Source organism: Puntigrus tetrazona, chromosome 3, assembly GCF_018831695.1.
Source record: "Puntigrus tetrazona isolate hp1 chromosome 3, ASM1883169v1, whole genome shotgun sequence".
NCBI lineage: Eukaryota > Metazoa > Chordata > Actinopteri > Cypriniformes > Cyprinidae > Puntigrus > Puntigrus tetrazona.
In genome coordinates this window covers 22,950,337-22,966,047 of record NC_056701.1, presented here as the reverse complement: position 1 = coordinate 22,966,047, position 15,711 = coordinate 22,950,337, and the positions used below count along the sequence as shown (strand labels likewise).

Below are 15,711 nucleotides of genomic sequence, written 5' to 3'. Positions count from 1 at the left end.
GGACACAGGCTGTAAGTGTGTCTGTGTGTGTATGACTGACTGCTAGGCATCTGCATAATTAGGCCTCAGAAAACATGGGTCTAATGTGTGTGTGTGTGTGTGTGTGTGTGTGTGTGTGATAAAACTGGCTCAGGTAGATTTCAAGTGTACTTTTGTGCGTATAATTGGCTCCAGAGTTTGTAAGTATGTACTACAATGGCTGCGGTGTTAAGCGGGCATCCTGTAAATAAAACACACAACAACGTTTTTGGACGTAATAATACACTTTCTTTGGCTGTAGACCACTGTCTGTCTCAGGTAGAGGCTGTCCTGTTATTTGTGTGTCACTTTCCGTCGGCTGCACAAGAACTGGTGCTTGGTTTTTGTTTTGTTTTTTTTGCTGGTGAACTGCAGTCAGTCGGGACGTTAAGGGTGCGAGAGTCTGTCTGGCTGCGTTCCAGCCCTACGCTTATGTTTAAGAACATTTTAAAAGCAGGCTTTCCCTAGAAAGCCTCCAGCGTGACCACCGTCCTGGATAAGCACAGGAAACCCACAGCCACTCCTACAGCTGAAGTGATTCAGTTCACCGTTTCCTGTTGCACCCTTCTGTCTCTCTGCCATCATTCTTTGTCTGTCTCTCTCTTTATCTGTCCCCCATTCAGTCTGTCCGTAATAATCACGTCTTAAATAGGAAATTAGTTCTATATAAATTCACAGAAATCTCTTTATTTTGCTTTTCCTATTAATTTTCATCCTTGTTATACATTTCTGTATATGTGCATGTTTGTTTATATATATATATATATATATATATATATATATATATATATATATATATATATATATACTAATTTTCTTAAAATATTTGTGTATTTTTAATTTTAGGAATTTCTAATATAGATAGTAAATAGTAAAAAAAAATTGTATGTGTACTGGTGACAGCTGTATTATTACATATCATTAGATAATCTTCATAATTTTTTATTTTTTGTACAAAAACTTTTTTGGTCTAGGAAATTCATTATTTTTATAACAATTATTTTCAGATTATTTTCGACTTGCCATGATTCTGTATGTGTGTATCTAGTCTAGTGAAAGTCACATTCAGCCATAAAGTCATCGCTATCATTCTTCGTGAGGTGTTTGACCATATGAAGGGTTTAAAATGTGAGGGATGTGTGAACGCTCCTTCAGCCCTGTTTAGTCTAGCTGTGCATCCTGATCTGAGAGTGTGTGTGAGAGAGAGTGAGAACAGATAGTGGCCTCTCTAATGTCTGCAGGCTACTTGTTATTCCTGTCTCCTCTTTCCGCAATGACAGAGAGCCCCAGCGTGTTTCTGGAAGGCCTCACCCTATCAGCACATCTACAGTCTGAGAGGAATAAAAGCAGCCTCTGTGTGTGTCTCACACACACATACACGCTGGCACACACGCATACACACACGCACTAATACAGAGCGCTGCAGTGTATGTGACCTCACTCATGAAAATGTGCAGCGCTTTAGGCTGTTTTATGGTTCGCCGAGCGGGAGGTCAGAGGTTACGGCACAAACTTCACGTGGGCTCTTTAGTTTCTCAACCTTTTCCTGTTCCTGAAACTTTTTCTCTCTCTCTCTCTCTCTCTCTTTCGCTCATTTACAGATCAGCCTGGACCGGAACAAGCTGGGGCCCAATGACAGCGATACCGTGAGGGGACAGATAGTAGGTGAGTCACAAGCTTTGCCCGCTTTCGAGGAATCGACCTGTCAGGAATTTGGCACATCTGCCATTTTATCCTCCGTGAGTCACGCCATCTTCAAAGCTTGCCGGTAATTACGGTTAAACCCACGAGTCGCCTTGGACGCCCTAAAAACTTTCTCGGGTTTGGGAGGGAAAAAGAGGAAAAAACGCACTCATTCTGTCTTGATTTATCTGTTGCGCTTTGCTGATCTTTCATGCTCTTGAAGAGCGGCATTGTTCCTTCATCGGTGGTTTTGTAGGGTGGTGATGTATTTGCGCTCCGGGTTGCTGGGTCCCATAACTATAACCCATTTGTCAGAAAATGAATGCTTTCCCATGGCCGAGGGTTTCAAACAAGCCTCTTATATGCCTGTATGTCTTCGTCACGCTTCAAGATATGCATCACATGTGCTTTGATGAGTCACGTGAATGTAAAGCAAGTAGTTATTAACCCCAAGGCAAGCTTTACTGTCTTATACTGAATACTCCTAACCCAGAATACATGTCTTACTGCAGACTGTATCAGTGTTTCCCACAGACTTGTACTGTATTTGTATGCATATGCAAATGAATTCTCTGCCAGCTGGAGGTTTTTCTGGTAACAGCTGTACGCAATGTAGCGCCCGCTCACAAACAGTGTTTTATCAGGCGTGATATGCGTAGATGAACTGAATATGACATTAAACAGTTTATTAAGACTGTCGGATTCTTTTTAGAAATACAGTGGTATAAAAACATCCGCATCGGGTTTCGATTTTTGAAACGCAGTGCCTATGTTTAATCAAAGCCTTTTATCAAATCAAATTGGTGGTCTGTTTTGAAATTGTTGTGGGCAATACTTAATAAATCAATGTATGGGAAACACTGCTGTGTAAAAATATGGTATATTTGTGTCTGCAGATATTATTATATTTTATTATTATTGTTGTTGTTAATTAAAATATCAGTTATTAAGAATTTTTTTCAAACATTTTTTATTGATAATTCATAATAAATGCAGCTTTATGATATTAAAGATAGCAATGTCTTCTTTTTATATTAAATAAAAACATTATTTAATGCATTTAACTGATTTTTTGCAATGCATCTATGTGTTTCTGCCATATACATATATAATTTTTTTTTTTTTTGTCAGTTTTTATTTTTCTGACAGTTTTATTTGTATCTGACAATATGCTTTGGGTCAATTTAAAAATATGCATTATTTTATTAAATGATATGTAAATGCTTTTTAACCATTTGTTTTAAATCACTTTAGTTAAAATTGATATTTTGTTAAAATGCAAGGTATTGCATGGCAATATTTAAATGCGTGACCTACAGTATATCTATAAATGCCGATATACTGTTTTGAAAAAAACACACATATTGATAAATTCTTAAACAATTGTTGTCCTGTATGTTTTTATTGTTGTTTGTTTGCATTTTTGGTATTATCAGTATCTAATAATAAAATTGCGATATTCCAACATTTTTAAATACAAATGATGGATTTAAAAAATCAAATGCATACACACACCCCAAAATGGCGAGATGCTATGCGTGTCACTCACTTTGACATTGCTGTCACATTTTTTCTGTCAAACCATGACACGCTAAACTCTCACAGATGGGACTCCTCTAACAGCCTGTTTGTGTGTGTTTGTGTTAACAGTTAGTCTTCAGTCCAGGGACAGGATAGGCACCGGAGGGCCAGTGGTGGACTGCAGTCGTCTGTTTGACAACGACCTGCCTGATGGGTACGTGGAAATAACTCAAGCAACTAAATGAGTGCTTAAATATAAAAGTGTTTAGCGTTAGCAGATACCAACAGTAGCAGCCAGCGTTTCTTATCCAAGCCCTGTGTTTGTTCCTGCGCCATGTGCGTGTGTCTGTCTGTCTGTCTGTCTGTCTGTTTGTTCGTCTGTATGAATGTCTCTTGTGTTCTTTCTGCAGCTGGGAGGAGAGGAGAACTGCATCTGGCCGGATCCAGTATCTGAATCATATCACACGCAGCACCCAATGGGAGAGACCTACCAGGTGGAGTCAGCTTTACTTTGGTGTAGTCCCAGTCTACTTTTTATTTATTTATTTATTATCCGTTTTATTCATTTAAATTAATTTTTTTATTATTATTGTTTTTATTTGATGTATTTTTATTTTACTTTTTATAAATTTTTATTTTTGTTTTTATTTTATTGTTCGTTTCAATTTATTCTCATTTTGTTCATTTTTAACTACTTTTTTTATTTTATTTTATTTTTTTGTATGGTTAGATAGCCACATGGTTTTGCCGACCGGCCAAGTCTTACAGGACAGAGGCATTTTGGCTCACCCTAATCTACTGTCCAGGTCATTGGGTTTGAGGTGGTTTTGCTGAATAGGACAGTGACTCTTCTGTGTGTGCGCATAATAGGTCTGCCACATCTGTCTCCTTTGCCATCTCAGACACTGACCCAAATTTATCCAGAACACAGCTGAAAGACATAAAGCCGTGTCGGGGAGCATCCCCACTTCATGAATTTTTAAGGAAACACTCAACCATAAAGACCAAGTAACATTCCAGGCAGCATTCCAAGATTTAAGATCTAGAGAAAATACTGGTCTGGACTGCGTTTCCCAAACGCTGTGGTCTATACAACCTACTTATATGCTTACAATGCATTTGGGGAAACTCAGCCCAGGCATTAATTTACCTCAAATAATAAAAGACGCTATGGAAAATATTTTTGCAGTGTGTGTGCGTTTTAGGGTGCATAACAGGGGTTGAACCACTTCAGATTTTCCGCCGACGTAAACAAGTTGCCGATGGAGTCATTAATGAACAAATAAGCCTGAACTCTGAGCTAAAAACTCAAACACCTTGTGCACATATGGCATATGTCATATGGCACACAGTGCTGCCCACGTGATCACTGCTCCTGTGACAGCTCACTTTCATCAGGTCTTTTGCCTTTAGGTCGTTACATTTCTCACAGATTTCCGCTTGTTTAATTTAGATAAACCTGCACAGTAAAGATGACGCTTATATGAATGCATTAGTGATAGAGGTTGCATGCGCAAATTAATTTTATCTGGTATCATCTCTCCACTAATAGAGAAGCTGAGCGCTTTAGGTACTGAGATTTAGTTTCTGAGCTGTATTATTGAGGAATCGGAGGAGAGGGTTGACGATACATTTCTGCTAAATGTCGATTTCACTGACATAAGTAAAGATTTAGTCGAAGAAGCTGAATCACAAATGATTCACACAAACATAGGTCGGGGGCCCATTCCGCTCAAAAGCAAATCGCTCCTGCGCCTTCATCGGCTCAGATGTCGGAGTAAACAATGACTATATCGATTTGAGAAAGTCGCTTGGATTTATCAAGATTTAAAAACAGTTTAAAGTTGTTCTGATCACAACAAACTCAGAGAAACCGCTTAGGAGACACGTGACAAATGACAAAAATGTCAGATGTTTGATAACCTCCGACTGGATAGAATCAAGTCTGAAGCTAAAAGATCTGTGAGCATCATACACTGCCCGATTATCTGTAGAATCTGTCAGATTTAATCTGCAGGCTGGTTCTGACTGTCCTCAACTAGCCTCAGCTTGTTCAGACTGTAAAATCACGTATGCAACCCTAGTGCGTAAAATGCTCGCAAAGTTGGCCAATATGTCCTCTATTTCTATTCCTTTCTCCTCTACAGCCTCTATTGTTCTAGCTCCTTCAGTTCAACCAGACGCATCAGTGAGGTTAACTGTTGAGGCCTGATGTCTAGTCCTGGTGTGCGGCACACGTTACAATTCCTCAGCCCTCGAGCTCTCGAATCTTCATTTTGGCTCTGACGTTGCCTCCGAAGGCTTGGATGTGTCGAACCGGAGTGCAACAGAGGGAATATTGAAAGTTTAGTACAGGCTGTGTTTATGCGCTACATGATTCAGCACTCTGTCCTCGCCCGCTGAGCTCACGTGTTGCCAGCCGCTTCACGGTTGAGCTGCTGTTGTACTTAGATGTTTCACTTCACAATAACAGCACTTACAGTCGACCTGGGGCAGCTGGAGCCGGACAGAAATTCACCGCCTTGTTTGGAGAGGTTGCAGGTCTGGGCGACTTTGTCACGCTGAAAGTGACTGCTCCTCGCAGCCCGCCTGCCAGTGTTTGTCCACGGAGACCGCAGGGCACTGACACCGCTACATTATTCATTTAGTATCCAAAGCAACTGTACATTTTGTTCTACTGAGATTTGAACCTCTCACCAAAAGGGTCACACTATTGTGTGCTTGGCTCTCTGCCGATACCCATCTGTATTGTTTTAATATGAATCTGTAACCCAGCAGTGCCAATCAGATTGTTATAAGAGCCTGCAGAAACCAGTCGATTTGTTGGTTTTAATCTGCTCTGTTGACTGGCTTTAGAGCGCTGTTTAGAGGCTTTCAGGTGGTTGCTTTGATGAATGATTAAAATTAGTTTTATTTGCTCATTTCTATTTTTGTTTTAGTTTTTGCTTTTATTACGATCTTTTATCTTTTAAAATTAAAAATTAATTGTATAATAATGTTGCATTATTTTAATTTAAGTGTTTTTGTTTTATTTATATTTATATTTATATTTATTATTTATTATATTTATTTTTTGTATTTTTCTTAAGGTTTCGAATGGTTTGCATACTGAAATAAAGCATTTTATTTTTGCCTAAATTTCCAGGCCCAAATTGGGTTTGACATGGTATTGTTGAATAAGACGGACTAGCCTAAGATGGCTTGTTAGACTTAGTCTGATCTGTTAGCTGGTTTTAAAATAGTTTTGATTGTCAAGCTAATCAGACCATTTTAAACCAGTTAAGATCACCAAACTAACTTTTGGCTGGTTAATAGTTTGAATAATTTCTGTAATGTTCATGATATTTATTTTAAAAATGCACTGTAATCTTTAGCTCGTACATGAACTGTTTACTTACACATTTAACACACACTTTTATTCAAGGGACAGAATCAATCCCATGACCTTAATGTTGCTAGCAAAAGAACAAACGTATTGTCCGCACACTGCTCTGACTGCTCCACAAAAATGATTTAACATTGCAATGTTTGGACCATTAGGTCTTTTTCAGGTACATGTTTGTTCTTTTGTTGTAATTAGATTTTCTTGTCCGACACCTGAACCCTGCTTGGGTTTGTGGGATGTGTGCGACTGTTTTTATAAATTGATCCTTGCTGTTGCTAGCGCAGCACATTCCTCCATACTTTACAACTATTTTCACGCCATCTGTTTGTGCTGATGTTCTCATTTCATCTTTGAAACGCACACACAGGCCTGCGTCTGAGTACTCCAGCCCCGGCCGGCCGCTCAGCTGCCTGGTGGACGAGAACACGCCCATCATGACACCCAACGGGGCGGCGGGCGTTCCTGCGGATGACCCCCGGGTACAGGAGCGCAGGGTTCGCTCTCAGAGACACAGAAACTACATGAGCAGAACTCATCTACACACACCGCCCGACCTGCCCGAGGGATATGGTTCGTACACGCACACATCAGTTCTTCCATTATTACTGGCCAGCTTGCAAAGGTCAAAAATACACCCTGCATGCGCGCACACACACACACACACATGCACTTGTGCTGGAAATTTGTGCTGCAGCAGGAGTAATTAAAACGTCTCTGGAGCTGTAGAAAAGAAGCTTGTCTGAAATATCTCCGACGTGCCGTCAGCGCCAGCTGCAGGGTCAGACGGGTGACCTGGAAATCCTGCTGTGTGTGTGTGTGTGTGTGTGTGTGTGTGTGTGAGAGTCCGTGGAGAGATTCAGAGGGCAGAGGTTATAGACACAGGTTAAACAGAGCTCTGTGTGCTCTTCTCTCCTCTGCTTAAGTAGCTAAATGAGTCTGTAGACATGAGAGGCAGGGTGAAATATCAGAATACATGAAAATGAATAAATACACACACACACACACACACACACACACACACATACATATAAAACACATTCACTATCAATAAACACAAACACGATCACTATCCTTTGTGTTGATAAAACACATGAGGCTCTAATTTAAAAGGTAGCTTGTTGTGTGGAGTTTACTTGAATAATGTGTTTGTACATAAGTGTGAAATGCGTTTGCTTCCCTATTTATAGTATTAAGTGAATATCATGCTGAATATCAAGTTCAATTAATAAAGGAAAATATATAGTAATTTTGACCAGATCCTCATTTTGAGAGTTTATTGAAGGTGGTTCATTAAAGAAAGAAAAGCCTTATGTGGAAGGTTAAAGGAACCTCCTAAAATAGGCTCATTCTCCAACTAATAAGTTGAGTTTTACTGTTTTTGAGTCTATTCAGCTGATTTCCAGGTCTGGCGATAGCACTTTTAGCATAGCTTAGCATAGATCATTGAATTTATTAGACCAGTAGCATTGTTTCAAAATGACCAGAGTTTCTATATTTTTCCTGTTTAAAACTTCTGTTGTTGGTTCATGTTCTAAGACTGATGGAAAATAAAACGCTGTGATTTCATAGGCCAGTATGACTAGAAATGATACTCTCATTCCGCCGTAATAATCGAGGAACTGGCGCTGTGATATTACACCATTCCTATCAGCCTAGAAAATCACAACTTTATTTCCCAAAAGTCTTATTATACAATACAACTACAGAAGAGTCGGGTTTTAAATAGGAAAAATATTGAAACTCTTTGGTCACTTTTGAACGCGGTGCTACTGAGAGATTGGCTGAATGGATTCAAAAACAGGAAAAGTCACCTTATTAACTCTGTTGGAGTTGGAGAATGAGTGGAGTGGTCCTTCAACACGATCTTTGTGGTTTTGTGTCAGCATCGATTAAAAGGAATCAAAGCGAAAGCGAAAGCCTTAAAGTATGGCTCAAGGATGATGGCATTAGAGCCTCTTGTGACTGTGAATGAGCGATGTCGCCCCCTGGTGTTTGTTCACAGAGCAAAGGACCACGCAGCAGGGTCAGGTGTACTTCCTGCACACGCAGACGGGCGTCAGCACGTGGCACGACCCCAGGGTGCCCAGGTACATCCTTTATCTTTTTACACGTCTGTTAGCGTTCACTTCTTTAACTTCTACTTTACTCTGGATTGGTTTGGAAACTTGTGCCCCGTCTCATAACCAAACGCAATGCACAAAGTAATTTTATGTGACAAAATCTAAATATTAATTTGTAATATAGAGCTATTGGTTTTTGACTGACGAGATATTACTTTTAGTGAAAAGCGGCTCAAAGCTCAATGCTGTTAACTCGCTTGGACAAAAACTTGGGGAGCCTGGAAACAGTATATGAGAGACTGTGTAGCCAGTATTTGTGTAGGCAAAGCTGCTTGAGCGCACTAACGTGATTGAAAAAATGAGGGTGGGCTATAGGTTATTTTTCTAGTCTCTTTCAGAGTTGACATTGAGCATTTTTGCAATGCTGCACATTTTGGCTCCATTAGTTTGATAATGTTTGGCAGAAGCCTGGAAAGCAACATCCCTGAAGTTTGTTTTCTCTGTTTTTTTGTTGTTTTTATCTTCCTCCATGCGGTTATGCTGACTTTAGTCTAAGGGGCATGTTAAAATTACTAAAAGTGTTTTTTTATGAATACTAGGCATTTTTACGATTATCATGATATAAATAATTTCACAATAAATACTAAAAATGTATTTTTAGGTTTATTTCATAAGTTATCTGAAATCCAAAGTAAAATGTAAAGAAATACACAAATTTTAAAATATTAATAAATGTCATACATATAAAGAGAAAAGAAGGGAGAAAAAAAATGTAAATAATAAAAACAAAATAACTATTAAAAATCAACTCACTATACATTAAACTTACTACACCTCCACATAAAGTAGAAATACATTCCAGATGTTATTTACATTTATACACATTATGCATCCCAAATATAATATAATTGCTATTATAATTAAAGTACCATAATTTAACGTCTCAACAAAAATAAAACTCGTGTGCAAGAGCTCAAAAAAATAATATTCTGATCTTATCAGTTTAATGATTGCAATAATTGCAATATGTATAATCATATTATTCAAATGAAAGTGTAGTAATTGCTGTGTGCCTCGCTCTCTCTCGCTCTCTCTCTGTTTCTCTCTGTCTCTTTCTCTCTCTCTGTCTCTTTCTCTCTCTCTGTCTCTCTCTCTGTCTCTCTCCTGTCTGTCTCTCTCTCCTGTCTCTCTCTCTCTCTCTCTCTCTGTCTCTCTCTCTCTCTCTCTCTCTCTCTCTCTCTCCTCTCTCTCTCTCTCTCTCTCTCTCTCTCTCTCTCTCTCTCTCTCTCTCTCTCTCTCTCTCTCTCTCTCTCTCTCTCTCTCTCTCTCTCTCTCTCTCTCTCTCTCTCTCTCTCTCTCTCTCTCTCTCCTCTCTCTCTCTCTCTCTCTCTCTCTCTCTCTCTCTCTCTCTCTCTGTCTCTCTCTCTCTCTCTCTCTGTCTCTCTCTCTCTCTCCCTCTCTCTCTCTCTCTCTCTCTCTCTCTCTCTCTCTCTCTCTCTCTCTCTCTCTCTCTCTCTCTCTCTCTCTCTCTCTCTCTCTCTCTCTCTCTCTCCTCTCTCTCTCTCTCTCTCCTCTCTCTCTCTCTCTCTCTCTATCTCTCTCTGTCTCTCTCTCTCTCTCTCTCTCTCTCTCTCTCTCTCTCTCTCTCTCTCTCTCTCTCTCTCTCTCTCTCTCTCTCTCTCTCTCTCTCTCTCTCTGCAGGGATCTCAGTAATGTGAATTGTGAGGAGTTGGGCCCATTGCCTCCAGGCTGGGAGATAAGAAACACAGCCACCGGACGAGTGTACTTTGTGGACCACAACAACCGAACCACACAGTTCACAGACCCGCGCCTCTCCGCTAACCTGCACCTCGTCCTGAAGTGAGTCGGACTCGGCTTCAACAGAAACAACATTAGACGCTGTGCTGCTGCTGAAGTCTCACCCCGCGTGTTTTTCCCGTTTATTCCCACAGCCCAAGTCCGAACGGCTCCCGTGCTGCCGTCGAGGCTCAGAGCAGGTAAGGACCGAATCGACTCTCCGCAGGCGCAGCACTCCGTCTCTGTTTTACACGTGCGCCGCTTGCGTGTGTGTCGCGTGTGCCAGAGGAATGCGTTAATGGGGAGAGATCGAGTTTCCCTTTTCCTGTCCTGACACATCAAAGGACGTGTCCCACATTCCGTTTTCCCGCTTCGTGTTCTTGCAGTAACCAGAGTGTTTGGTGGGGTACGGCACGCACGGGGGAGAGATCTCACAAGTCGAGCAATATCACTTGACCTGGGAGCTAGGAAATGAAGCGTTGCACCTCCATAGTATCACTTCACAATGTGAAGCATCCACCTTTGAGCCAAGATGTTGATGGGGTGGATTAATATGGCTTTCACAGTGAGCAAAATTGAATGGTCTCATCCAAAAAAAAAAAAAGTATGTATGTTTGTGTGTATCTGTGTCGTGTATATTTATAGGTACACACATGCATATATAATATATGTGTATTATATATTATAACACGTAAAAATATATATCGTAATATATACTTATTCACCATATTAAGTAAAAACTTTTTGAATGTGATTAATATCACAGCCCTGTTTGAAATTCATTCAGGCAAAAGCAAAGGTATAATATATAGTAAAGATCAGGTAAAATGTAAAAGATAATGCTCACGTAACATGTATGACTGGACATGCATATGTAAAGAAGAAAAAACATGGCGCTTTTTTCTTTTATACAATAGAGCAAATTTTTAAATTACAAATAATGATCTATTGCTCGTTTTAATTGGCTTTTGACAATAGTATTAAAGAGATTAGTCATTTGGTAATCCCTAATGAATATTTGTTTAGGAACAGCTTGTAGCATTACAATCATCCTGTTAGAAAACACCCTTGCTGTCGCCAGACTGTACATAGTTTCGTTTATATATATATATAAAATGATAAAATCTCCATGAGCTATGAATATATTGCAACTAGTAGAGCAACAACAGTGTGCAATATACCACAAATAATTATAAACTAAATATGTTGATTACCTAGATTGTGAATTTTACTTGGCATGGCCGTGTTTTCCACACTGAGATACCAGACCTCAGTCCGAGCAGATCATTAGCACCGAGACGGCATCCTTCAAGTGAGCGAACTGTCAAGGAGAGTCGGTCTAAATGTTCCTGGCGCTGCAGTGCTCTCACTTTTGGAAAAGGCATCAGACAGATTATGTGGATATCTGTCAAACATCTGCCTTTTATCAGCGCTGAAAATCTCACCTCTCTGTCATCAGGCAAAAATCCTCTGTGCCGTGTGCTTTCCTCTCCAGCTCGATGGGTTTATGATCTCACGATCGGTCTGTGATTTTAAGTGCGTGCTGGGAGCTTCGGGTGGCTGTGCGTGTGTGCATGCTTCACTTACTGGATCCGCCCTCTTCATCATCATCCAGCATTTGAAGGGTCACAAATGATCACTAATGGAAAAAAGACAAGTGATCCAAAAATGTGCTAGCTAGTCATTTAGCTTGTTTTTTCAAACATTATATTAAATAGCGCCGTCAAAGTAATTAATCGCATTCAAAATGAATGTGTGTGCGTGTTCTGTGTACATTTACAAATGAAGACCAGTGTTTACAGCATATGTTTAGAAAATTTTATGTACGTGTACGCACACGCATTATGTAAACAAAAACTTTAATTTTGGGTGCGATTAATCGCGATCAATCATTTGACAGCACTAGTAATAAATATGCAATTCTGAACAGGTATTAACTGAAATATAAGTCATATTTCATAATGTTTGCAATTAATTTTTTTTTTTTTTTGTGGTCCTTAAAGTACAAAGACCTGATCATAATAGACATGATGATCGAATGATTCTATAATGACATGCAAAAGTGGTATGGGGTATGAATACTTTTGCAAGGCACTATAAGTTATTTGGTATAATTCTTTTTTTAATATTTATTTTTTAATAATGTGAGTGTGAAGATAGAGAGTAAATTAAATAATAAAAATTATATTTTCTATTTTCTTTTTTTCCCAAAAAATTTTTATGTATATACAAATATATTCAAAGATGTATAAACAATAGTTATTGCTTATTTTCTTGATAGTTACTCTCCTGCAAAAATGTGGATAATGAACGTCAGCCTGTTTTTAGAAAGCGCAGTAAGAACCCATTTAGTCTGACTGTGTTTACATTTGATTCAGATTCAAACCAGATCTGAGAGCCGTTACTGTAAGTCCTCTAAATGCAGCATGAAGCGGGAGCACTGTAGGCAAAGAGAAGAGAGCTTCTGCGTGTCACGGAAAGTGAACGGGAGGAAGGGAATATTTGAGGAATGTGGATCACGTGCAGACAGAGAGCGAGTGTGAGGAGCCCTGTCGCATGGAGAAATCTTAACGTCTCGCTCCGTTTGTATCCGTCCAGCACTGAAGTGTTTGCTCAAGCAGCAGCATTGTCTAATTTAATGCAGTGACATTTAAGCAGCGTTCACGAGTGCCCTGTGTTTTGCTGAAGTCATTGTATATTCAGCATCATATCAGTTCAGGGCCGTGTCAGAGCTGGTGAAGTGGCCTGGTGTCTTCACTTGATGCATTTGGGAGCTCTTTACTCTTTCGGAGTAAAGATGTGGTCAGGCCGCAGTGTCTGTTTGCATGTTGACGCAACGTTTCATCTGGTTTTATTACCCCCTCTCTCCGTCTCCGCAGTCGTCCCGGGCAGCTGGAAGGAGCAGGCTCAGTCCGTCGTGTCTCCCGGAAATCTCCCCGAGGACCCAGAGTGTCTCACGGTGCCCAAGTACAAGCGGGATCTGGTGCAGAAACTGAAAATCCTGCGGCAGGAGCTGTCCCAGCAGCAGCCGCAGGCGGGACACTGCCGTATCGAGGTCTCGCGTGAGGAGATCTTTTGAGGAGGAGAATTACTTCATTCAGCAAGGACGGCGTTAAAACGATCCAGTGAGACATGTAGAGACACTGATAACGTTACTAAATATTAATCATTATAGATCTTTTTATCAGAAACCAGATACTAGCAGATTTAAGACTGGTATTTAAGTCATCGCTTTGTGTGGCACAAAATCTACCGTTGCATTCATACCTCTTTCTAAAATACATTAAATTCTATCTCTGCTGCAAGAGTTAAATGGCCAAAATAAATAAAACTAATTTCGCGGGCTGTTTCTGTTGTTGCGCTTTTTTGTTTGGACGAAGAGGACAAAACGCTGAACAGGTTGACAGCTCAAAGATGTGAACTCAGTCGTTGTTTGAGGTTGTAACACCTGTCTGTCTAAATGAGCCTTTAATAGCGCTCAACCAGCCCAGGGGCCTGCTTAACCTTTACTGTGGGGCCCTTTGGGCTCTGCTGGATGTTACCCACAAGCCATAATGCATCAGCTGAGTTCAGCTAATGGTGTGAGATGTTCTGCACACGTTCCTGAGCCTCAATTCAACATTCATACCCCCTTCTCTCTTTGCTCAGCTTGAAGTGATTTTGCTCTGCCTGTCTGTTTGGTCATCTGTTTTAGGGTGTTTATGGGTGTTGAGCTGGATGCGCACAGACATTTCTGGATGCTGCATTCCAGCATGCTGCGCCTCTCTCCCACGGACGGCTCTGACCGTAAACATCGGATTATGTGAAGCCTTCGCATGAGTTTGGGTTCTTTTGACTTTATTGGCAAGATCCTAAGATGACAGATCAACTGTAATATATTGACTCATCTTCAAGGGATGTGTCCAGTGAAATGGCTTAGCTTAAGATTTGAGCGTTGCGTTTAAGACTGTTGAAGCGTGTCTTGTTCAATCAAATCAAGTGAAAATTGATATCAAAAAGATTTACAGGAAAATGATGATCAGGTGGGAAAGAAATATCAGTCCGCTTTTTTAAGTAGAGCAGTTTGAGGAAAAACTATTTGATTTAGTATCCATTTGAACTATTGAACTAAAATAACAAATATATTTTTTCCTGTAATTAGTTTTGGATCATTTTAATATATATATTTTTAGGAATTTATTATAGAAATTTATATATTAAAAAATCTGTCTTATGCGCATATACCAGGCTTATTATAGTTAACCAAAACCAAAGCCTCAATGGTAACTGAAATAAAACACAGAATTTTATTTCAGCTAGCTGCCAAAGAAACTTTTATTTACTTTGACTTGATGTAATAAAACCATTACAACGGATTAAAAATCTAATTTTTAAAATAATAATTAAAATGCAATTTTAAATGTACAGACATTTTAAAAAAAGAATACAAATGAGAACAAACGAACTGACTGAAACTTAACAAAACTGCAATAAAAATGGAAACAAAAAAAACTGAAATGAGGTCGTACTCCAAGAAATGTGTACACTTGACGTTATATGTAAAGCTGAATAAGTCTGAAACTAGTTTGTCAACTAGTTATGTGATCTTGCATCCGTGTGACCTTTCTGTAATCTCTCTTACATCTCCTCAGGAATCATACCGGCAGGTGATGAAGATGAGGCCGAAGGACCTGTGGAAGAGGTTGATGGTCAAGTTCAGAGGAGAGGAAGGACTGACTACGGTGGAGTCGCTTAGGTACCAGACACAAAACTTAAAACCGTTTTCTTAAGACATTTATTAGGATACAATAATACAATACAAAAACATTTCTTTGTAATTTGGATGAAAAATGTACATTTCAATATGTAGCTTTCTCCTCTTTCTTGAACCATCTGCTATCACTTTTCACAATCCAGTCAGCTGTGTGTAACTCCTGGCATACGTTTTTGAATGATATCCTATTTCTCTAATAAATGTATCCCAACAGGGAAGTAAAGTGGGCTATGAATGCGCTTTCATGCTGTCTTTTAACACTTGTGTGTCCATCTAGTGGTAGAGCTAGCGTATAACAGCGTGGGCCATCGTACGCTCGATGTCTGTCAATAATTTGTGTGTTTGTGTCACAGGGAGTGGTTGTACTTGTTGTCACACGAGATGTTAAATCCATACTACGGACTCTTCCAGTATTCACGAGATGACATCTACACGCTACAGATCAACCCTGACTCTGCCGTCAATCCGGTAAGGGGACCTGGCTCTTCCCATTT

The 15,711-nt window shown here is 39.7% G+C and overlaps 1 pseudogene; it reads left to right on the top strand.

Annotated features, from left to right (window-relative positions):
- LOC122341357 overlaps nt 1-15,711 on the top strand; it is a 29,999-nt pseudogene that overhangs the window by 11,236 nt on the left and 3,052 nt on the right.